The sequence below is a fragment of the Manis javanica genome, chromosome 15 (assembly GCF_040802235.1).
Source record: "Manis javanica isolate MJ-LG chromosome 15, MJ_LKY, whole genome shotgun sequence".
Lineage (NCBI taxonomy): Eukaryota > Metazoa > Chordata > Mammalia > Pholidota > Manidae > Manis > Manis javanica.
In genome coordinates this window covers 33,650,774-33,673,813 of record NC_133170.1, presented here as the reverse complement: position 1 = coordinate 33,673,813, position 23,040 = coordinate 33,650,774, and the positions used below count along the sequence as shown (strand labels likewise).

Genomic DNA, 23,040 nt, shown 5'->3' with positions numbered 1-23,040 from the left:
TCCAAGGTCAGCTATATCATTTACATGTGACTTTGGGTAAATTACTTAACTTCTCTGTATCTCTTTTTGTTATCTATGAGTCAGACCCATAATTGTACCTACCTCACAATGAGAATAAAATGAGGGAAGATGGCTGGCTGGCTGGATAGATAGATAGATAAATGGCTAGCTAGCTTTTGATGCCTGGCGTGCATGGTAATGTGATTAATAAATTATAGCTGATATTATTCAGTAGTATCATCATCATGGTACTTGGTATGGAGTAGGTGCTCTTAGGGTAGGATACCAAAGAAAAAGCCTCCCGAATACATGGTAAAAAATTCCCTTTAATCATTGTGTGGAAATGATGTGCCTTCAGTTGCTTCTCTTAAGCCCTGAAATTATAACCATCTTGTACCAATTTCAGGATCTTTTGGAGATTCCAGGTATTACTGAAATCCTTTAAAAAGTCACTCATTGTTTTCTGACATACAAGGACTCCTTGCACCACTTATCTTAGGCACAGAAATATTTCCCTTTTTAAAATAAAAGGCTGGGAGGAGGGAAGGGACTTGCAGAATGCCTAGATTTCCTTTGGCCACAGTTTTCTCTCCCTCAGAAGACTTCCTTCTATAGTGAGCAGGGACAGCCTGCACTGAGGCCCCCACCATGAGCTCTGCACCTGCTGTGTCCCGTTAGCTGCAGCTCTGTGTAGGAATGCTCCCCATGCCTCCTCCCGGACCTAGAACAGCCACAGTTCCCTTAGCAGGGCACTTAAGGTCAGTCAGCAGCTAAGGCCAGCATCTTCTGGCTGCTTCTCCTAAAAATCCCCAGCCCCCCTGTTCCTGAACCAGCAGTTGAATTTAGTCTTGAATTTATCTCTGTGGAACAATTCTTTCCATTTTTTATTCTTTTTTAACAAAATTCAAGCCACTGGACCTTGTCCTTCGTAGATGAAGTGAGAGTTGCATTCTTAGGACTGGTTCATACCAGAAACCAGCTGCTCTTAAATTGTGGCAGATCTTTAAAGGGACAGTTTATTTGTGGGTCAGATTCCTACCCATAGTCCTTGTTGTCTGTGGGACTACAGGGTAGACTGTGGTGGTGTTGAGGTGGGTGGCAGCTGGCAGAGGTGCATGAGCTTGGTCTGGAGACTTTATTCTCACATAGGGTCAAAGTCTCATGGCACTGATCCCTCTGACTCCTTCCCCCAGTTATGGTTGGTAATATGTGTGGATGTGTGCTGTGCACAGAGATGGGGAACAAAACCCAAATGTACACATTAGCCATATGGGCAGGTGGCCAAATGGAAGTAAAGACTCACCACTTGGTTTTTAACATTAGCAGTGGTGTCTTGGGGGAACCATGTCCTTGGGTGGCAGTTACTTTGTAAATGGCCACAACACTGGGCTCTGAATATTTGTCCTCAGCCATCAAGATACAGATGCAGTCAGAGGGCTGTGATGGAGGATAGCCTGTTGGGAGGAGGGCTGGGTGCTCAGGAACAGAGTGTAGAATGATAGCAGCAAGTTGGCCTTCCTCCAGTTTGGCCTTTCTTGGATTTCCCGCTGGAGCTGAGGAGGACAGGCTGGTATTGGGGGTAATGACCTGCTACTCTCTGCATTCTTGTTAGAACACAAAATTCTGCAAGTCCAGTAGTAATAGCATTTTGAGCAATTTCCATTAATAATGTCCTGTAGATTGGGGCAAGGAAGCAAGCTGCCTTCCACCTGCCTTTCAGGAAGACTTAGAAGAGGCCTGTCTGTTCCTGCCTTGGTTGTCACTGCTGTTGCATGTAAATACCAGATTTTGCCCCATGTTATGAGTGCAGTCAGTGTGTGGACCCTGTCTTTAAACTATGTCCTTAGGACCTTAGACATATTTGACCCTCAACTGGTTGCTTAGTGGATGAAGAGGCTGCTTATCTGAAGCCAGGAGCACTTCACCTTGGAAGGCTGATATCCAGTCTATGGCATTTTATTTGGGTGTGGGTTTGGAGGGGAGGGTGCTCCCTCCATGCAAGTGGCCGTGTCTTCAGCGAAGTTCAGCTGGCCGGGGTTGCGGTGACTGCTGAGGCCCATGGGGCTGGGATTGGATCAGATGAGTGACAAACCTTGAGGGTATCAGAGGTCCTCTTCAAGCCCCAGCGCACTGCCCTCATCCCTGGGGTCCTATGGAGAGGGAAGGTGGTGCCCAGCCATGGCAGGGCAAGGAAGGGGGAAGTGCATGCATTGCACGTTAACAACTGTCTTGCTTTACTGCTGTGGAGATAGAGGATTTTCACATCTTTTCCTCTGTATTTATGCAAAACATAGGGGGGCAAAATAATTGCCATGAGAGAATGGAGGAGGCTGTCATTTCATCTCATGCGTATGTGTTCCTAACAGTCTTCCATTAAACATTCTTTGTCCAGGAATGTTGTAGATAAAGTTAAGCCATTAACATTGATTGGAGTGGAGAAGTATTGTCAGCCTTCCAACCCTTGAACAGGATGCAGATAATAAGTAAAGTCAACAGTTCTTTGTACACCCTCTACATCTAATCTGCTGTGTTCTTTCTTTCTTCAAAATATCTTTGGAAATTGCACATCCCAGTACATAAAACTACACCTGCCATAATTGGTGCTCAGTATTGTTAAGTTGCCCTTTATAAATTCCTTCTCCCATTGCTTGCCACAATTCTGGTCTGGACCCCTGCCTCTCATGCCCAGGTGATGAGCCAGGCCTCCTCTGCAGTGCCAAGCTGCAGTCCATCTTCCTTGACACCACCCTCCTGGTTGTGGCCATTCTGCCTTGAAGGCTGGGCTGCTTCTCCCGGGGCCCAGTCAGCTCTCCCGCCTGGCTTTGAGAGCCCCAGGAGCTTCTCGCTGTCCTTCCAGTGTCCTGCCTCTAGCCTTAACTGTGCCTGCCCTGTACCCACAGGACCCTCTCTTCTCTGCTTACTCAAACCCGAACCATCCTTACCCTGACAGCCTGGCTGCACAGCTTAGGGAATGCCTGCTTGCCTGCTGCGTGCCTGTGTTAGTCTTTTCCTTGATTGCACCATTAGCTCCCTGACGGTGGGAATGTCCTCTTTCATTGGTCATCATATGTTGGTCACATTGTGAGCAGTCAACAAACACTTAAAAAATTTTAAAACACTGAAGAATAGTTGACATGCAATATTATATTGGTTTCAGTGTACAACACTGTGATTTAACAATCATGTACATTACAAAATGCTCTCCAGGGTAAGTGTAGTTACCCTGTCACCATACCAAGATATATGACAATACTGTTGACTCTGTTCCCTGTGAGTCAGCAAACCCTTGACAGACTTAACACCTATAGTCATTGGCCTAGAAAATAAACATTAAGAAGCACTCTCCTACCTTTTCCCCATTTTGAATTCATTTTTCTGTAGGTCTTACTGTCTGTCTGAGGCTAATATTCAGGTCCTAGGTTGTATGGATTTGACGATGAAAATAAACCCCAAATGGTGTGTCTTTAAAGATGAAGGTCATGGAAATGAGCTCTTTGGAAGGTAAGCTGATGGAAGAGGGGGGAGGCTCTGGAGGTAGGAGGTGGCGGAGAGAGGCGTGGCCCGAGAGTGGTCTTGGGAGCAGACCTTCCCGCCTCTTGCTTTCCCTTCTTCCCTGCTGTTCTCCTGTCTGGACCCCAGGTCTGGGCCCCCCACCATGCTGGAGATACTGCTGCGCCAAGCAGCACAGAGTGTGGGGAGAAAGCCTGCTGTTGGTGCCTGTGCTAAGCACGTGGGCTTTATTTTTATCAGTTGGGAGCCCCGCCGAGCTGTTCTGACTTGTTCAGGATTGGTAAGGGGTTGCAGGAGCAGACTCCATGGGGGTGAGACCCTGTGTTCACCTGGGGACAGATTGCGGCTCTGAGAGTGTAGGAAGCAAAGGGAGGAGAGAGGCAGCATCTGGAGACATGCCTGTGGCAGGTTTCAGGTGTGGGTGAGGCCTCCGCCGGGTGAGCATCTTCCCCAGGCCGACCGTCCTGCGCAGTGCATGTGGCTGGGACGCATCTCTTCTGCCCCTCTGCCCCCGGAGGCCCCTGCGGGAAGGAGGTTTGTGTGTCCGTCCTGCGGTCAGCTCTTGGCTTAGCTTTCAGGTCCTCAGGCCCAGACTCTGGATTGCCCTCTTATTCTTACACCTCACGTTACCCGTCAGCACACCCTGTCAACTCCAGAATCCAAGCACAGCCTATGTTGATGTTACCACCATCACCTGTGCCTGGGTTTTGGCAGTAAGCTGTAGTCCCTGCTCCTACCCGGGGCCCCTGGGTGCTGTCGTCATTGCAGCCGGGGGCAGTGCCCCTGAGGCTCGGGTGCCGTCCCATCACTCCTCCTGTTCAGGCCTCTGCAGTGGCCCCCAGAGCACCCGGTAAAGCTGAAGCCCTCACATGGCCTACAAAGGCCAGACGATCTGACTATCCTTGTGTCACTAACCCCATATCCAGTTTTGCACACGTGTCCCCTTGCCTCAGACCCCTGCCCCTGGCTTTCGTCTTTGGCTCTTTGCTTGTGGTTTCCTCATGGGCTGCCCAGACCCTCCTGGCTGCGCTGCCACGCTGGTGCCCTAGCCACCCTCCTCCAGGCACGTTGTTCCCTCAAGCGTGTGCCTTGCTCCTGACGCGTTAGGGCTCACTTGCAGGGGGCCTCTCTCTCCCACTAGCATGAAAGCTCCACCAGGACAAGAGTTTTTGTTTGTTTCATTCACTGTTCTGTCCCCAGTGCTCTCTGGACACACACACACACACACACCAGTGCTCTGGACACACACACACACACACACACACACACACACACACACACACACACACACACACACACACACACACACACACCAGTGCTCTCTGGACACACACACACACACACACACACACACACAGGAATGAGACATGAGGACTGTGTGGAGAGAGCAGCACGCAGGACGGGTGAGTAGACGTCCGTGGGAGTGAGGAGGGAGTGCGGGCCCAGCGGCCTCAGGCTGTGCACTCTGAACTGTGAGGGTGAGGACCACGTACCCAGCACCTCAGTTCTGCTGCTGTGCCCTGACTCTTGTCACCTCCCGCATGCTGAGAGAACTGCCAGCTTCCTTTTGCTGACCAGTCAGTCAACAAATAATAAATGCTTTTTTGCCTACGAAGTACACTTCTTGGCCCTGCAGTCACTGCTGCGTACTCCAGGCAGGGAGGCATCCCAAGCTTTCTGTCTTCATGCCAAGTGAATCCTATTCCTTTCACCTTTGTAAGTCCAATTCCTGTAACCTAATAAGGTCTGTCTTCCATTCAGTTAATCTTTTTTTTTTCTCCTGTACCCTTTCCAATATTTTCCTCCTTTATATTTGTTTTGCTGTATTAGAAGGATTCCATCCCTACCAGGGGGCATTTATTTTCTTAACGTACCTAATACTTTACTAGCAAAAAAAGTCCTGCCCCTCCTCCCTTCTCCATACAGCAGGAGTCATTGTGAACCACCCCACATGCCAGCGGCATTTAGCACCACACCTTGGTGTGGACCAGGCCCCAGGCCAGGGCCATGCATCCACACCTCCTGGAAGGCAGTTCTGGCTCTGCCTGTGGACAGTTGAACTTGACCTGTTGGGGGTCATCGTTGGCGGGTAAGGCAGAGAAGCTCAGCTGTCATAGAATCAGCAGCAGAGCAGGAGGACAAGGACCGGCCGGCAGAGGAGACCCCCGTAGAAGGGGGACGGAGCCGCACCGTGGCTCCGCTCTCTTTCCTCGCTTCTGTGACTGCCTGCGGCTGTGTTACCGTCGTCATGCCAGGGGGTGGTTGTTCAGCTTAGTCTCTGTTAGACATCTGCATTTTGGGGAGCATAATACACCTAACAGCACGGCTTGAGGACCTAAGTCGAGGAAGGATGGGTCTCCCCTGGGGAGCAGTGACCTGAAGGCGAGGGGCTCGCTGGGCTCTGTGCCAGTAGGGCTTTTCTGCAGGAGGGAGCAGAGGAAGGTCGCTGGCCTGAAAGTGTTAGAAGCTGATTGTAATGGGTTTGCATTCTTTTAATGTGTGAGGAAAACTTAGTTTTATATCATCCCAGGGCTCGCTCAGGAGATCAGATCATGCCACCTTATTGGACCAGTTTATCCTGAGATTTCACTTATGGGTAATGTGGAATATTTCGTTTCTTGGGGATTAATGTTCCTTCCTCTTAATTCCCCAAGAAAAGCTCTACTCTGTTATCAGTAGCAGGAACTGCAGCTCAAGCTGTTCTCTGTACGAAGGCACCCCCTGGTAAGCCGCCATGGTGGAGTCTGTCCTGTTTCCATGTGGGAACGCTGGCCATTTCATCTCCTTCAGAGCTCTCCTCAATAAAAAGGCTGCTGTTAAGGCTAGTGTGTCAGCTAGGATCAATTTCAGTTAGAAATTAAAAAACATGGCTTAAACATGAAAGAAGATTTTCTTCTTTTGTAAAAGAAGCCTAAAAGAAAAAATAAATAATAAAATAAAAGAAGCATAGAGGCAGAAAGCCCAGAGCCAGTGTGGCCGGTTCCATGGCCATCAGGAATTTGGCTCCTTCTCTCTAGAAAGATAAAAACTGTGGACTGGACCTGACTCCACTGCCCCGGCCCATGATTTCCTTCCTTGAAGTTACCTCATGGTCAAATGTGGCTCACTGGAGCTCCAGCCATCATATTTCTGTTACCAGGGAAAACACAAAAGGGAGGAAATGGAGAGAGAGAAAAAAAAGTTGCTCCCCATGTGAGACAACTCTGTTAAAGCAGCCTTTTTGGAAGGCTCGTTCTTCCACCTCATTCGCTAGCACTTACTGCTTCCCGTGAGTCCACTTCATCCTGCCCTGTCCCTGTGGACATCGAGATACATGGGCACATACGTACTTACTGATCCTTCTTCTGGATACTGAATGGTTGTCCTTGCATCTCTCCTTCAAGCTAAACAATAGTGTAATTTCAGGAGTCAGTTGATGCCCAGTGGGTGAGAGAGTGCATGTATTTCTGTGGGTGACGTCTTAGTCAACAGCAGCGGCAGTGCAGGCCTGGGCATACCTGGCAGGTTGCTGTTCTTGTGACTTGACTCCTTCCCCTCTCTGAATCCCATTTTGTTTAGAAGCCAAGATGTTGACGTGTCACCCGCTTGACTCCATTGCTTAGCTCACTGTTGCAGGGTCTCAGAGCAGAGGGCACTGGGCCAGCACGCAGCACCTCTGACCATGGTGGGTGGAGCCTCAAGCATGAGCAGCTAACGTGCTCATGGTGCCTGTGCAACTTTGTTCTGCAGCCACATCTCCTAAGAGATCAGGAATTATAGAGGACATAGTCAAGAGCCCCTCATCCTGCTTATTTTCTACCCTTTTGCACATACAGAGTTACAAGTACCACTCAATGATCCAGTATCTTGGTTTACTAATAAAAATCTGAAATCCCTAAATTCTCTGGACCAAAGCCCTTAGAAACTTGGATCCTATACTCAGCTCAGTGAGTTAGAGATCTCTTGGGTCTTTTCTAGTTTGAATCCCCAGCAGTCAGCTTGGGGCTTTGCAGGCATGAGATCTATTTCCACCGCCCGCCTCTGGCTGGAGCTTGTCCGGAAATCGTCACTGACACATTGAGATGCATAGCAAATGGAGCTATCAAGTGAAGTGCAGGGTTCATCTTAGAAAATGTGGCTTCCAGCAGCAGTTTCATAAAGTGTTTATTTGCAAGAATTGAATTAGTATATTATGGGATGGTGGTGATGGGAGTGTGTGAATGTAGGAGACTGTCTTGGCTCAGATTTTAACTGGTTCTTGGCCGGGAGCCTTTTTAGATGCCTCTTGGTTCCCCTGCTGTCTGCAGCTTCTCCCAGTGCCAGTGTGTCCCTGCTAATTCCTCAGTGTTCTGATCCTCACATCCTCTTCTGAGCAGGAGGACAGAAGGAATGTTCCCTGTAAGGGAGTGAGGGGTGGGGGGTGGGAATGGATCTCACAGAAACAGAGATGGGGGTGCAGGGCAGACACACCTGTGGCCTAGGTCAGGGTTGGGATGAAACAGGGCTGCAACCACACTCCCGGTCTGATCCTTTGATTCTTTATGGTGCCTGCCTTTCTTTTCTGCCCCAAAACAGGGAGATGTTGAGCAGTAGTACAGGGGAGAGAAGATTATAGCTACTAGCCACCGCTTATCAAGAGCTACTGTGTATTAGGCATTCTTGTAGCTAAATGCATTGACATTTAATGCTTAACAAGAATCATATGATATGGAATACTGAGTTTCAGAGAGGTTGAGTGATTTGATCAAAGTTACACAGCTAGTAAGTAACAGAAGCAGGACTTGGATCTAATTCTGTTTGACTTAAAGCCTGTGCCGTTAACCATATCAGATATTTGCTTTTCCTTTTATTTCATTCATTCAACAAGTGTTTTGAGTGCCCAGTGTATTCCAAGCAGGGTTCTAGGTGCTGGAGGTAACAGCAATGAGCACAAAGCATCCTTACCCTTTTGGAGCTCCTGTTGCAGCCCAGGTCTTTTCTCAGCTTCCTCCACAAGGAGTTTCCTATGTTACATCTTTCAGCACTGTATTTTCTGTTAACATCACACCTCTTCCCCCAGAATGATCCTTAAATGACTTCCTTTTCCTCAAACACTAGAATGGGGGACTTCCTGTTTTCTGGATATTGGGATATTGATCCCTACTGCCCCCACCCCGCCAGCGTCAGGAGCATGATAACCTGGCATTGGGCAGCTAAGATACAGACAGCACTTGTAGGTGTCTGGGGGCTTGGGGGCTTGCCCTTACCTGGGTCCTGCCCTTTTTTCCCAGGGAAGGATATTCCTGGCTCACATGGAGTTGCTTTGCCCCCCCACCCCCAGAAGCTGTTCTGAGGTGGGTGAGAATGAAGGCCAAGAACAGTCGAGTCTCCCGTGAGCTGTCAGGGCTGCCGGCAGAGAGGGTCTCAGTGCAGTTTATTTTAACTGGTCGTTCCTTTTCTTTCCCTGTTGGAGTCTCGTTCGGGCCTTACGGAGATAGGAGAAGGTTAACAGAGTGTTCCGTCTGCCTTCAGGTAAGACTCAGGTGCCTGGAGGTAGCCGCTTCCTTGGGGTTCGGTGGGAAGGGAGCGGAGGAGGTGGCAGGGGAGCGCCCCCCGCGGATAGCCGCCCCCAAACTGGGCCGGCAGGAGAGTGTGTGCCTCGGGTTCCTGAGGGCCGCTGGAGCGGGGCTTCGAACCTGCACTGCTGTCAGTTTTCTGATGTCTCCGGCCTTTGCTGAGTGTCTGCCGGGTGTCAGGTGTCATACGCCGCGGCAGGTATTTTCTTTTGCCAGAACAGGAAACTGAGGAGCTTATGGAACTCCCCCAGTCGCATGGCTGGCGAGGGGCAGGGCTGCGGCTGAACGGAGGTCCCCTGGGCCCCTAGCCCCGCTCCCTACCTTCCGAGCACATTACTAAAGCTCGGCTGTTTTTGCAGTGTGACCGGCTGGTTGTTGAGCCTGTTCTTTCCGTTATGTTTGATTTTTCCCTCTTTCTGCTCCCATTCCTCCCTCTCTCCCCCAAAATGTACCCAGGTTGGCTTAGTTCTGCTTCTTTAACTCCAGAGTTGAAGCAGATTTAAAAGGCTGGGAGAGTGCAATGTGGTGGGAGGTTTGCGGACGAGGCATGCTGGTCACTTACACCGGAGGTTTATGATCTTCATGCCGGAACTTCATTGGTGGTGCCTCAAGGAAATGAGGACACAGAGTTGTTGAAAGGGCCTAGAGAGGTGAATGCAGTATTGGGGTGGCTGGGGTACCCCTCTTACATCAGAGCTGCTTTTACTTGTTCCACATGTTGGAGGCTGGCTGCTCACAAAAGGTTTGATCACTTAGCTAGTCCAGTTCTGTCGCTTTCAGGAAAAGAATCTGAGTCCTTGCCCGAACAGGTGTCGTGGCCTCGGCCTGATGGGTCAAGGCGCCGGTGCGCGTGGGCGGGGTTCCTGCCCCCACCCTCAGGCGTCTCCGTCGCGGCTGTGCGCGTGTTCCGTGACGCGCGTGGAGGTTCGGAGGGGTGAGATTGCTGCAGGATACCTTGAGGAAAGGTTACAATATTGATTCTCTACAGGGGGATGAGCAGACCACTCTTGTTATCCCATATCAGAAAAATGTTTGGCTTCATGGCAACCTTTAGCAGTCATTCCATTCCTCAAAAGTCATGCATTTGGTGTTTGACCTCAAACAAGCCCATGTTTTTTGTGTGTGTGCTTGGAGTCTTTCCTTTCGTGAAAAGGATAAGTACTCGGTATATGCAGTGGAGCACCGACACGAAAGAAGGAGCATCATAAAGGACCTGTCTTACTTCTCAGACTCTCTAGGAACAAGGAGTCAAGTTTTCACAGTACTTTAGAGCTTATGAGGCATTTCACACTGACAAATTTGACCCACAATAGTAAGGTAGCTAGAGCTTGGGTGTTTGTAAAATGTATTTAGAGAAGTCCTGTAGCTTACTGAAGGATGGAGTCCCTGCCTAATTGTGAGCACAGTGCTCCCAGCCACAGCACCCTGCCTCCTTGCAAACACAGTGGGCACGTCGCAGGCTCATCATCAAGATGGCCTTTCCTTGTGTCTGGACATTCATTTCTGTTTGCTGAGGAACTTGGGGAAAGGGCAGTGACACTGTGTCTGAGACAGTGGAGGAAGAGGCCCCGCCAGGAAGTGGGGCCACATCACCAGAGGGCACAGTTGGAGAGACCACTGCTCTGGCCCTTCTCCTGGGAGACCTGTATTAGGAGGCCAGCGAGGGTGGAGCTGACAATGGGATTTCCTTTCCTGTTCATTATGGAGTGGTAAGTAATTAAAAATGTCTCACGACTGTAAAGCTCCGATCATCGCCAAGTGGATGAGTAGCGGGGGCTGCCTTCTGCAAGGTGTTTACCACGGGTGGTATCCTTTGTCAGATCAACACTGAAGTTACTCCCTACCTCGGACTTACTCTCAGGCCAGTCAAGAAATTAAGTGGTGATAGAGTTTAGGAGTATTTTTATCTTTTTTTTCCATAGACAGCTATATTCTGAATGACGTGTGTGTGTGTGTGTGTGTGTGTTTCTCTTTCCCCTGAATTTTTTTCTCCTTCATCTAAAGTATAATTTTCTTTCTTCCCATCACTCTACCCCACATTTTTTGTGATTTTCCTCAGTCCTCTAAAAGCTCTGTTTCTGTCTCACTTCTTCACTTTTTCTAGAGCCTCCCAGCCTAGGCAGACTTACTTCAGCTTCTTGTGGGTCTGCAGCACAGGCATTGCCCAGGACCTTGTTAGAAATGCAGCATCTCAGGCCGCACCCAGACCTGCTGAATCTGTACCACACTGTAACAGGACCTGTCCTAGGGGATGTGTGTGCACAGAGGAGTGTTTATATATAGGTCTCATGCTGTATTTATTTGTCACCCTTTATTATTAGTTAACCATTCCATTATTTGTTCCTCTCCTTTACAAATTTATCTTTTTTTATTAGATTTCTTTGTGGTACCTTATGCAACCTTGGCACAAAACAAGCACTAGTCAATATCTGTACATTGACTGACCTCTCAATTTTAAAACTTATCTAACAATTTGTCAGAGCATGTAGGGGACTGTATGAGAGATGTGACATGTGTGCTTATAAAAATCTACTGTTGAGAGGACAAAAAAAGTAAGAAAGGACACAATAAATTTGAATCCACAAAGTGAGGCAATGGCATGGCATTGCTCCATTATTACTGTGTGCGACCTGGGGGAGTTGATTATCCTCTCTGACCTTAATTTAACTGTCTGATAACAATTACCCCAATTAGGGGCACATTGTACCAATGATGTTATTCTGAAGATAAAATGAAATCATGTAGGTAAAGCATTTAACAGAGTGGCACAGAAGTGCCTGGTAAAAATGGTAGCTAGGTGGTACAAAATAAATGCATTCATGGACTCAACAGTAGCTGGATTTTTAAAGTTACTTTAACTGGATTCTTGTTAATCTTTCCAGTATCCTGTTTTATAAGAGGGATTAAAAAGAGACAACTTTCTAAGAGTTATGTTCCATCTTACCCCCTTATATTGTTCCATGATAATTCAGGATGAGCCATCATCTCTTAAGGAAAAATGTCCCTGTCCTATGTGTCACCAAGAACACAGTCTCAGGGAGGAATGCCTGGTATCAGATGCTTTTGCCTGATGTGTAAGGGTGTGGGAGGAGCAGCCATTGGCCAAGGGAAAAAATGGCTGCCTGCTAGACACTGCGTTAGAATCCGTGCCACCCACCTCCCCCAATAGTCATGCTTCCACTAACAAACACACCAAATGGACTACTGATCCGTGGCATAGGACCCAAAGAACTGTCCTGGGAGCTCTCAGAGATAGTTACAAAGTCAACAAGATTGTGGCGACGCAGTGGAAATGTCCTCTCCCAAGCTCTCCCAGGACAGGGATGGGAGTGGTACTTAGCCAATGGCAAAATGATGTGTTCTTCAGTGGTGGGTGGTGGGAGCATCTGGTGGGTTAGCTCACCTGTTAAGCTATTGTGCGTTTTCTTTTCTGGAGTGGAAGCTTGAGAACTTGGAGATGTCCTGGACCCGCACTGACAAACCGTCTTCTCCTTTTTGCTGTGAACACATCTGTCTGTCGGGAGGCATGGTATGTATGGATGAACTCACAAATATACTTCAAGCTCTTTGAAGATGAAAATCATTAAATGACCATCATTTCCTTTCCTTTTGATTTAAAAAAAGAGAATTTGCTTTATTTTAGGCATTGGATCTCTTTCACCTGCTACATCTGAACCTTGTTACAAGTCATGTTAAAAGTTTTTTAACTCTTGAGGGGATTGAGAATTTTTCCTATACTTAAGATCTTACAATGACAAGTCAATGAAAATTCACTTCCCAGTTTCACATTGGCAGTTCTGTAATGGCGCATGTCATTAACACTATGAGGCTTAGTGAAAGGGAGGCCCTTAGCTTGGAGTTTAGAACGAGGTCGGTATTTCCTGAAAGGCTCCCCTCAAGAGTCACCTGCTTTGTAGACGGAGAAGGCTGGGGCGCTTGGCCTCTTGGGGTTTGAGTGGCTGTTTTGGCTGGTCCAGCCTTGCCTACAGGGACGCGGGCTGCAGGATTAATGTGTGCAGTGGCGTGGGCCGGCCTGAGAGAACAAAGAGGACATCATGTGCCAACCCAGCCATGTGTCACAACAGCTTTGCTCTGATCTTAGATGGACAATAAACAATTTATATACAGTATTTTGGAGTATATACAAATCTTCTGGAGTTATACTCCTACTTTCTTTGTGATTTAAAAAATTTCTTTCCTCCCACTTTTACTCCAAGCTCTTCAGCCCATATTCTTTGAAGTCTTAAAGTATGGAGAGGTAACATCAGATCTCTCAACCCTACCTTCCTGCTGGTGTCAGGATCCTGTGCTCCAGTCAGAGTGGTCTGCTGGAGAGCAGAGGGAGGGACCTTCCCTAGGGAAGAGGGCAGGAAAGTCCAGAGGCTACAAATAGGCAGCTTGTAGAAACCTGCTTACTGCTCTCTCAGGTCAAATGTAGTCCTGTAATGACTCTGCTCAGTGTCTGGAACAAAGGAGAGAAAATAAATCAACCCCCATTAAAGAAAGACAAACATCATCAATACAGGCTTTTTATTATGTGTTCCAGATAAGGAGACCTTTCCCAAATAGCCTGGTAGTTTTGGATGTGTGTCCCCTGATAACAGTGGGGGGTTGTGTGTTTACAAATGTGTGGGTCCAAGATGGCTTAGTGCATCAGGTGCCAAGATGTCCTGGTACTGTGGGTGGGTAATCTCACAGTGGCTTTTCTGGAGAGAGCTTTCACCATATAAGGCAAGATATGTCCCATTTACAAGGCACCAATCCTTACAGTAAAGGGAAGAGATGCCCTGGGTCATGTTTGTACAGTAAACACATAGCCCGCATCACTGTTTCACACCAGCGGCAGTATCAGTCGCGGAGCGAGGGTCAAAGAGCAAGCTGTGCCCGCAGTTCTGATGACACACCAGTGGCCTCATTCCCCTTCCTCTGCTCCTTTAGAAAGTGTCCCCCACCCCCCAAAAAACAAAACATGGCAAAGGAAGCCTTTCTTGGCCTCCCAGATGTTAAGGCAGGTGCAGAAGAAATTGGGACAGGCAGGGGACTCCAAGGGAAAGAGCAGCAAGGACTTGAGGCACTGCCTGCTGTAAGTCGCTGACACCTGCTTGCCACACCCTCTTCCTGGGAGGCAGAACCCTGTTTTTGCCAGGCAGGAGCTTTTGCCCTGGCGCTCAGATTAGATTCTGAGCAACTTAATAAGGTGATTGCTAGTGTATCCCTCTGGGCTACTTTCTGCTGTTTCCTGCGGCCCGGGAAAGCAGCTGTGCTCATTGGTAGCAGGCCCAGCCCTGGTCCTGCCCTGCCGTAGCCTCTCTGCCTCTGGACTGAAGCAGTGAAGTGCTCCTGTTGTGCTCAGACTTTAGGATCCCTTTCATTCCTTTTTTATCTTGGTCTGCTAGCTAAATGTGGCCTCTTCTTTGTCTGTCATCCCTCTTTCTCCAAACTCTGGGCAGAAGAGAAACTTTGTGGTCTTTGATATGGTGGGCTGTAACAGGAGGGAATTCTTGGGTGCTGGGGGAGCACATGGATTGGGGCACCCCAGTGCTGCTGGCAGGCTGTGTGGGGGGACCACTGCTCTCACAGAGCTCCTTTCTCCCTGGGTGTTGGGGTCCACCTTCCCCTCGATGTCTGAGTCTCTGGTGGAAGAAAGCAGTTCCCCATTTGAATCTTTTGCTGTTGTATTTGCAGACTTGGGATGTATGTGATTGAAGATCTTGGTTGGAGGGTGGATCTCAGGGCTTTTCCCTGTGGCAGGTGACTGTCTGCTTGCACGATGCAATGTTGGGGGTGCTCGGGGCTCCTGGCAGATGTTGGCACTACAGGTCGCAGTGCAAACTAGCCAAGGACCCTGCCCTCATACTGGGCCCTGTGAAGCCCAGCATGAGCCCAGAGCCTGGATGTCCTCTGAGTGCAGGTGTCCGTAGATGTTAGTGGGTAAGGCAAGGGAGCACAGGCCATTGAGTGGTTTGAAGATTGAGACTGTCAGCCAGCACCCTTCTCACTGTGCTGCAGGCCAAGCTGAACCAGGGGAGGAAGCCCTTCCAGCCCTGTGCCGGAGACATAGCTCTTGGGCAAAGGTAAAGACTGGAATGGCTGTGTCAGAAGGAGCTGAATCTTCTGTGCAGGTCATGCAGTTGACAGCAGTCAGCCCAAAATAGCAAGTTAAGTCTAGTCTAAAGTTAATAGTAGGTCATGTGTTGAGTGGCTTAAAATTAAGTCACATACTGATTGGCTAATGAAGATTAGATTAAAACCAGATTGTTTTTTTGTGTGTGATTAAAACATTCTTTTTTTTTTTTTTTTTTTTGGTATCACTAATCTACAATTACATGAGTGACATTATGGTTACTAGACTTCCCCCCTCCCCCCCATCACCAAGTCCCCACCACATACCCCATTATAGTCACTGTCCATCAGCGTAGTAAGATGCTGTAGAATCACTACTTGTCTTCTCTGTGTTGTACAGCCCGCCCCATGCCCCCCCCTTACATTATATCTGCCAATAGTGATGTCCCCTTTCCCCCCTTATCCCTCCCTTCCCACCCATCCTCCCCGGTCCCTTTCCCTTTGGTAACTGTTAGTCCATTTTTGGGTTCTGTGACTCTGCTGCTGTTTTGTTCCTTCAGTTTTTTTCTTCGTTCTTACACTCCACAGATGAGTGAAATCATTTGATACTTGTCTTTCTCCACCTGGCTTATTTCACTGAGCATAATACCCTCTAGCTCCATCCATGTTGTTGCAAATGGTAGGATTTGTCTTCTTATGGCTGAATAATATTCCATTGTGTAAATGTACCACATCTTCTTTATCCATTCATCTACTGATGGACACTTAGGTTGCTTCCATTTTTCTTGGCTGTTGTAAATAGTGCTGCGATAAACATAGGGGTGCATATGTCTTTTTCAAACTGGGCTGCTGCATACTTAGGGTAAATTCTTAGAAGTGGAATTCCTGGGTCAAATGGTATTTCTATTTTGAGTTTTTTGCGGAACCTCCATACTGCTTTCCGCAATGGTTGAACTAGTTTACATTCCCACCAGCAACGTAGGAGGGTTCCCCTTTCTCCACAACCTTGCCAACATTTGTTGTTGTTTGTTATTTGGATAGTAGTGATCCTTACTGGTGTGAGGTGATATCTCATTGTGGTTTTAATTTGCATTTCTCTGATGATTAGCGATATGGAGCATCTTTTCATGTACCTGTTGGCCATTTGAATTTCTTCTTTGGAGAAGTGTCTGTTCAGATCCTGTGCCCATTTTTTAATTGGATTATTTGCTTTTTGTTTGTTGAGGTGCCTGAGCTCTTTATATATTTTGGATGTCGACCCTTCATCGTATCTGTCATTTATGAATATATTCTCCCATACTCTAAGATGTCTTTTTGTTCTATTGGTGGTGTCCTTTGCTATACAGAAGCTTTTCAGCTTGATATAGTCTCACTTGTTCATTTTTGCATTTGTTTCCCTTGTCCAGTGAGATATGCTCATGAAGAAGTCGCTCATGTTTATGTCCAAGAGATTTTTGCCTATGGTTTTTTCTAAGAGTTTTATGGTTTCATGACTTACAGTCATGTCTTTGATCCATTTCAAATTTACTTTTGTGTATGGGGTTAGACAGTGATCCAGTTTCATTCTGTTACATGTAGCTGTGCAGTTTTGCCAACACCAGCTGTTGAAGAGGCTGTCATTTCCCAATTGTATGTCCATGGCTCCTGTATCATATATTAATTAATTGAATATGTTTGGGTTAATATCTGGACTCTCTTTTCAGTTCCACTGGTCTGTGGCTTTGTTCTTGTGCCAGTACCAAATTGTCTTGATTACTGTGGCTTTGTAGTAGAACTTGAAGTTGGGAAGCAAGATCCCCTCTGCTTTATTTTTCCTTCTCAGGATTGCTTTGGCTATTCAGGGTCTGTTTTGGTTCCATATGAATTCTAAAACTATTTGTTCCATTTTGTTGAAGAATGTTGTTGGTATTTTGATAGGCATTGTGTTAAATCTGTAAATTGCTTTAGGCGGGATGGCCATTTTGACAATATTAATTCTTCCTAGCCAGGAGCATGGGATGAGTTTCCATTTGTTAGTGTCCTCTTTAATTTCTCTTAAGAGTGTCTTGTAGTTTTCAGGGTATAGGTCTTTTACTTCCTTGGTTAGGTTTACTCCTAGGTATTTTATTCTTTTTGGTGCAATTGTGAATGGAATTGTTTTTCTGATTTCTATTTCTGTTAGTTCTTCATTAGTGTATAGGAAGGCAACAGATTTCTGTGTATTAATTTTGTATCCTGCAACTTTGCTGCAATATTAGTTCTAGTAGTTTTGGAGTGGAGTCTTTAGGGTCTTTTATGTACAATATCATATCATCTGCAAATAGCGACAGTTTGACTTCTTTACCAATCTGGATGCCTTTTATTTCTTTGTTTTGTCTGATTGCCGTGGCTAGGACCTCCAGTACTATGTTGAATAACAGTGGGGAGAGTGGGCATCCCTGTCTTGTTCCCAATGTTAGATGAAAAGCTTTCAGCTTCTCGCTGTTATGTGTGATGTTGGCTGTGTGTTTGTCGTATATGGCCTTTATTATGTTGAGGTACTTGCCCTGTATACCCATTTTCTTGAGAGTTTTTATCATGAACGAATGTTGAATTTGTCAAATGCTTTTTCAGCTTCTATGGAGATGATCATATGGTTTCTGTCCTTTTTGTTGATGTTGTGGATGATGTTGATGGATTTTCGAATGTTGTACCATCCTTGCATCCCTGAGATGAATCCTACTTGATCATGGTGTATGATCCTCTTGATGTATTTTTGAATTCAGTTTGCTAATATTTTGTTGAGTATTTTTGCATGTATGTTCATCAGGGATATTGGTCTGTAATTTTCTCTTTTGCTGGGGGTCTTTGCCTGAATTTGGTCTTAGAGTGATGCTGGCTTCGTAGAACGAGTTTGGAAGTATTCCCTCCTCTTCTATTTTTTGGAAAACTTTAAGGAGAGTATTATGTCTTCTCTATATGTCTGATAAAATTCAGCAGTGAATCCATCTGGACTGGGAGTTCTGTTCTTGGGTATTTTTTTGATTACCGATTCAATTTTGTTGCTGGTAATTGGTCTCTTTAGGCTTTCTGTTTCTTCCTTGGTCGGTCTTGGAATGTTATATTTTTCTAGGAAGTTGTCCATTTCTTCTAGGTTTTCTAGCTTGTTAGAATATAGATTTTCATACTAGGTTTTTTTTAAATCTAGTAATACTGTTAAAAAATAAATAGTATGTAAGTGAGACATTTAGATTTAAGGCATCTGAGAGCACATTTGTCACTTATACTAAGCTTTATGAGTTCTGAGAGGTAATGTTACCAGAGGTGAACATGCAGGGATTCCTCAGTAACTTTTCTGCTTCCCACTGGAATGGTGTGCCCCAGCCTCGGATGGCCATTTGAGGACCTGGCATCCTGTTCTTCTCTGACATTTCAGCTGCACCCTGTCTTCATTTAAAAAGTACAGTTTCTCCTACATGATTTCTCATAGCTGTACATAAACTGGTGTAGTACCCAACTCTTGAAATCTAGTTGCTTTTGCCTTTAATCAGAGTTGGGTTCATGTCCTCCTTGCTGTGCAGCTGTGCCCAGCAGTCTTGGCTTGTTGATTCCTTGGGAGCTGGCACACACCATTGCTGGGCAAACTTAGCATGGAATGTTGCCCTTGTGCCGTTAGCAAAGTGGAGGTTGGGTCAGCCCTGCTCTCCCTGCCTCCGAACAACTTTATTGTTTGGGACTTAATGTAATAATATGCTTGAACAGAAGGAGAGCACATTAGCTCGGCTCTGCAGTTGTAAACAATATTTGCTCTGTGAGTTTTCTCCTTCACCCCCTAGTCTCCTGGACTGTGTGCCCTCTGCCACCCCCACCTGTGTCCTTGCATAGTCTGACTGTGGCTAAACAGCTCATTCATAACATGGTCAGTGTTTTATGAGAGGAAAATAGACTGAAAATAACCAAGTCCCAGAACTTCAGTTATGATGACAAAACAATTTCTGAGTAGAGATTTTAACTACTGTCTGAATGACTGAGGTAATTTCCTTTTTGTGCACCCCGCCCCATGCTCAGGTTAACACAGGCAACTTTCCTAAACTGTTTCATTGGCAGAGAGTACAGGGAAGATTCCATTCAGTGCCCCACAGAACAAAAGCTTCTACTGTCAGCTTTGGCAAGTGTGGGAGTTGGAGGGGAATGGGGGCACAGCTGGGCACAGGGGCCTGGGTGGTCTGGCGCTTACACCTAGGGAGTTTTTTGATTTCTGATTTTTTCCAAAGAAAGGTTTTTTTCTTCTTGTTTCTCACCTTCTCCTGTAGTTGAACACAAAAAGACTGTAAAAGAAAGCCCTGCCTCACAGCTGTTCGGCCTTTTCAATGTGACAGTTGCAGTGGTTGGTTTCACAGACAAAGCCTGCTCCCTGGGTTGATTGGTGGTTGGTGATGTCATGGCATAAACTCATACTGATTATTTTCTCTGCGGGACAGGCCTGAACAGGCAGATAGCAGAGCTCTTGCTGTTCGTCTCCTCCAGTTCATGCTGTCAAAAGAGGTGGAAGAAGGTGGGAGCAGAGCCCCAGATGCAGGTCGTGTCCGCCTGTTCAGAGAGCTTGGGCTTGGACACCGAAAGTGCGAGGCTTCCTGTATGTGGGATGAGCCCTTGTTCCCGTGGGAGCACATGGTGCTCTTCACACTGAAGAGTTTGGTCTTTCTGCCTTAATCTTCTAAGAGAAGGAGAGGGGCATTTTTGAAGAAACCATATTCTACTGGCCCAAGAAAGGGTAGGAAGGGGAGTTAATTTCAGGAAAATAAATAATAATTTCAAATTTTTCATTTGGTTCCTCACCCAGCTTGGGAACTCTTGCTGTCAGTTTGCCTCCATCATAGAGGTCAACTTTAGCTATGCAAGGACCACTCTCAGGTGTGAATCAGGGCACTGGGATAGCCTGGCAGTGTTACTTGTGGCCCGAAGAGCCCACAGAGCAGAAGTCACTCGTCAGTGCACTCCTGAGTGGGCTCAGTGAGATTCGTTGTCACCTTGGGCCTTCCGGAGCCTGCTGTGGTGCAGCAGAATGGCTGGGTCTTCGGTGGTCCAGCACCGTGCCCTGGCTGGCCTGAGTCTTGGAAGGCAGTACCATCAGACTGGAACCCTTCAGGACTGCCTTGGTTGATGCCAGGGGTTGGGCTTGCCTCGTTCTGCCCAGCAGAATTCATAGAATTACTAGACACCTGGCTTCCAGAGGTGCTCAGACCATCTGGAAGCCTGACGGAGAAGCCAAGCTCCTTAAGGGGGCTTTCGCAGCAGGAAGCACCATGAGCGCAGTACATTATAAAACTTTTTCAATAGGGATCCACTGGTGACTGTCTGTAGACTTGTTGAGGTCTTTGAGTATCTGAAAGCCTTTTGCCTTAGATTTTGCGTATGATCATGGCCAACGGTTCAAAAAGCTAACTCAGGACACATTTTTTTTCAACTCACCTTTCTTTCTTCAGACTCATGGTCATACCTAATAAGCACTGACTTGAATGACCATTTCCAAAAAGCTAGACTGAGAATGTCACATCATTCTGCTAAGTGGAAGAGGTGAGGCATGTCTGACAGGAGGTATCACTGGTAGGACAGAGGGACTAGACAGGCATTGCTCCCAACCCACAGAGCTGTGCTTGGTGGGGCCAGGCTAAATTTACCCTTCTCAGAGTTCCCAGGACTTTGATTTGTCGGGCAAAGGAAGCTCTAATGCTGGCCTGGCAGCCACAGTCGCGCATGTTCGGTCTTCCTTCACCCACTTGTATTGTGCTTAATTCTGTGCTTCCCTGCAAATCTACAATCACTGGGCTATCTTTAGATATGCTGTGGTATAACTTTACCCCAAGAGAGAGAGAACATTACAGCTGGCTTACATTTTCCTGAACAAAACATCCGCTCCAAGATTAGGCACATCATTTCCTGGAACTCTGTGGAATATTACTCAGATCTTCTGTTGGGCAACTCTCCTTTTGCTATTGTTGTTTAAGGTCGGGGAAAGTAGGGAGTTGCCAAATAGGTAGTTGATGTGTATATAAGAGAAAAGGCCCATTTGAAGGTAGACAAACCTCTGATTACTCAGCAGCAGTGCACTGCATGCCCCGATCCACCTTCATTTTCCCTTCTTCTCAGCCCTGGTGGCACATGAGAATCCTACCCCATGTCACCACAGAGATTCTGACTTGATCGATGCAGGGTAGGGCCTGAACACTGGTGTATTTTTTGAAGGTCCTTTATGATTCTAATTAACAAATAGCCAATCTCAGAATATAGTAAAATATAATATACTTTCCTTTTTTTCCTTAGGTCACACACCCCTAAAAGTGGCACTGTGAGCCTCATGTAGTTCTTCCCTTTTATGGAAATGTAGGTCCCATACATTGAGGATTGTCTGGGGACAGTGAGAGCTGTTACCATTGTGTGACATTTGCAGCTCATCTTGTCTCTGCTTTCCCTCTTTTGACTTCTGTCTCTGCACAGCAACCCCTTGTCTGCCAGGAGGAACCCAGCTGTAGGGTGTGCCGAGGGCCTTCATGATCCATTGGGCCACCCTCCAAGCTCAGGCACTTTCTCCAGAAACTCTGAAGATGGGAAGTTCTGGAAGTGTTGGAAGCTGTGCCCTGCTGTCCCTGCTACCCACTGATTGAAGGCTCCATCCTGACCCTGGAGGAGGGCTGGGCTTCCAGCTCGGCTGACAGTAGACTTCTTGCTTTTGTTCACTCTTTTGAAGATGGAATCTCTCGGGAGGAATCTTCTGAGTCTGTAAGGGCAATTGCAGGCCAGAGATAAATGGTGTGCAACAGCTTTAAGCCTCCTTTTTCCCCACAGTAAGCAAAATGAGGACTTGTTTATAGGTCTAAGAGAAAAAGAATTGTGGGGATGGTCAGTGTCAAGGCACCTTCTATGCCTGTGATGAAGTCCTCTTTCTGGGCCATTTGTCCAGTGGTCTCTGGCTGCATCTGGGTGTCTTGTCCATTTTTAGTGGGCAGTTTGGGGAGGAGTGGATTGACCTGTCATTTTACTAGGATTCTGACATCATGGGAGTTTGCGTGGCTTTTGGCTTGTTTTGCGTGATTTATCACAGTCTGATTAAACAGCTCTTTGTGAACATTGGATACTGGCCTGTCAGAGCAGAGTTTACAGCTTTTCCTTTGAGAAATTAGTCCATAGATTAAGAAAATGTTGTCTAACTCCACGAATTATCTACCAATTTCTATTCCTCTTCAACCTGCTGTCCCTTTCTGATCCCCTCTGAGGCTGGCTTCACTTTTGTATGTACCTTTGTTTGCGTGTATGTTCATGTGTACTTTTGCCTCTTTGCTTATGGTGAGGTCTTTTGTTCTTTTACTCCCAGGTGTGCTATAGTCTTTCATATATACCTCCCTGGACCTGATACTGCACGGGACTAGCTCCCTCTGACCTCTGGATTTGGTGTGAGGTTCTAAAGTTGCACTGATGGATAATAACTTTCATCAGGATCAGTTCTCTTTTTTTCAAGGCTGACTCAAATACTTTTTACCTATAAGAAGTCTTGTTTTTGAACTTGTATTCAGCTGGCCCAGAAAGGGCAGATATTAAAATGGGAGCTAATTGATGCACTGAACACATCAGACCTGGTCCTCAGAAGTCCAGATGTCATGAAAATGGTGGAGAGGGATTGTCTGGAAGGGACAGTGACAAGCAGTGAACACCAGCACATGAGCTTGTCACAGCAAGTCCCTGCTTGAAAAGATTGCAGAGGATTTGTGCCATAGGGAGAGGTCAATTGAAGCAAGGACAGAGAAAGCCCAGGAGATGAGACCAAATATGTGGGGAGTCACCTCAGTTGAGCTGTAGATGTGGAAGGCATGATGGTTGGATTTGAGGATGGAAGGTAAGAGAAGGAACAGGAAGTTCAGAGCAGTATGGGGACAGGAGACTGGTTACATAAGCAGGTTGGGGTTCGCACATTCAGTGT

General features: G+C 46.9%; 1 protein-coding gene across 30 annotated transcripts in view; it reads left to right on the top strand.

The window, feature by feature from the left end:
• MICAL3 (microtubule associated monooxygenase, calponin and LIM domain containing 3) overlaps positions 1 to 23,040 on the top strand; it is a 215,597-nt gene that overhangs the window by 27,781 nt on the left and 164,776 nt on the right. Inside the window, exon 2 of one of the 30 annotated variants that reach the window (XM_073222421.1) lies at positions 12,481 to 12,573. The exons of the other annotated variants lie outside the window; for them this stretch is intronic. The gene's annotated coding sequence lies outside the window, so the exon portion shown is untranslated. The remainder of the gene's footprint in view (positions 1 to 12,480; positions 12,574 to 23,040) is intronic. 30 annotated transcript variants of the gene reach the window in all.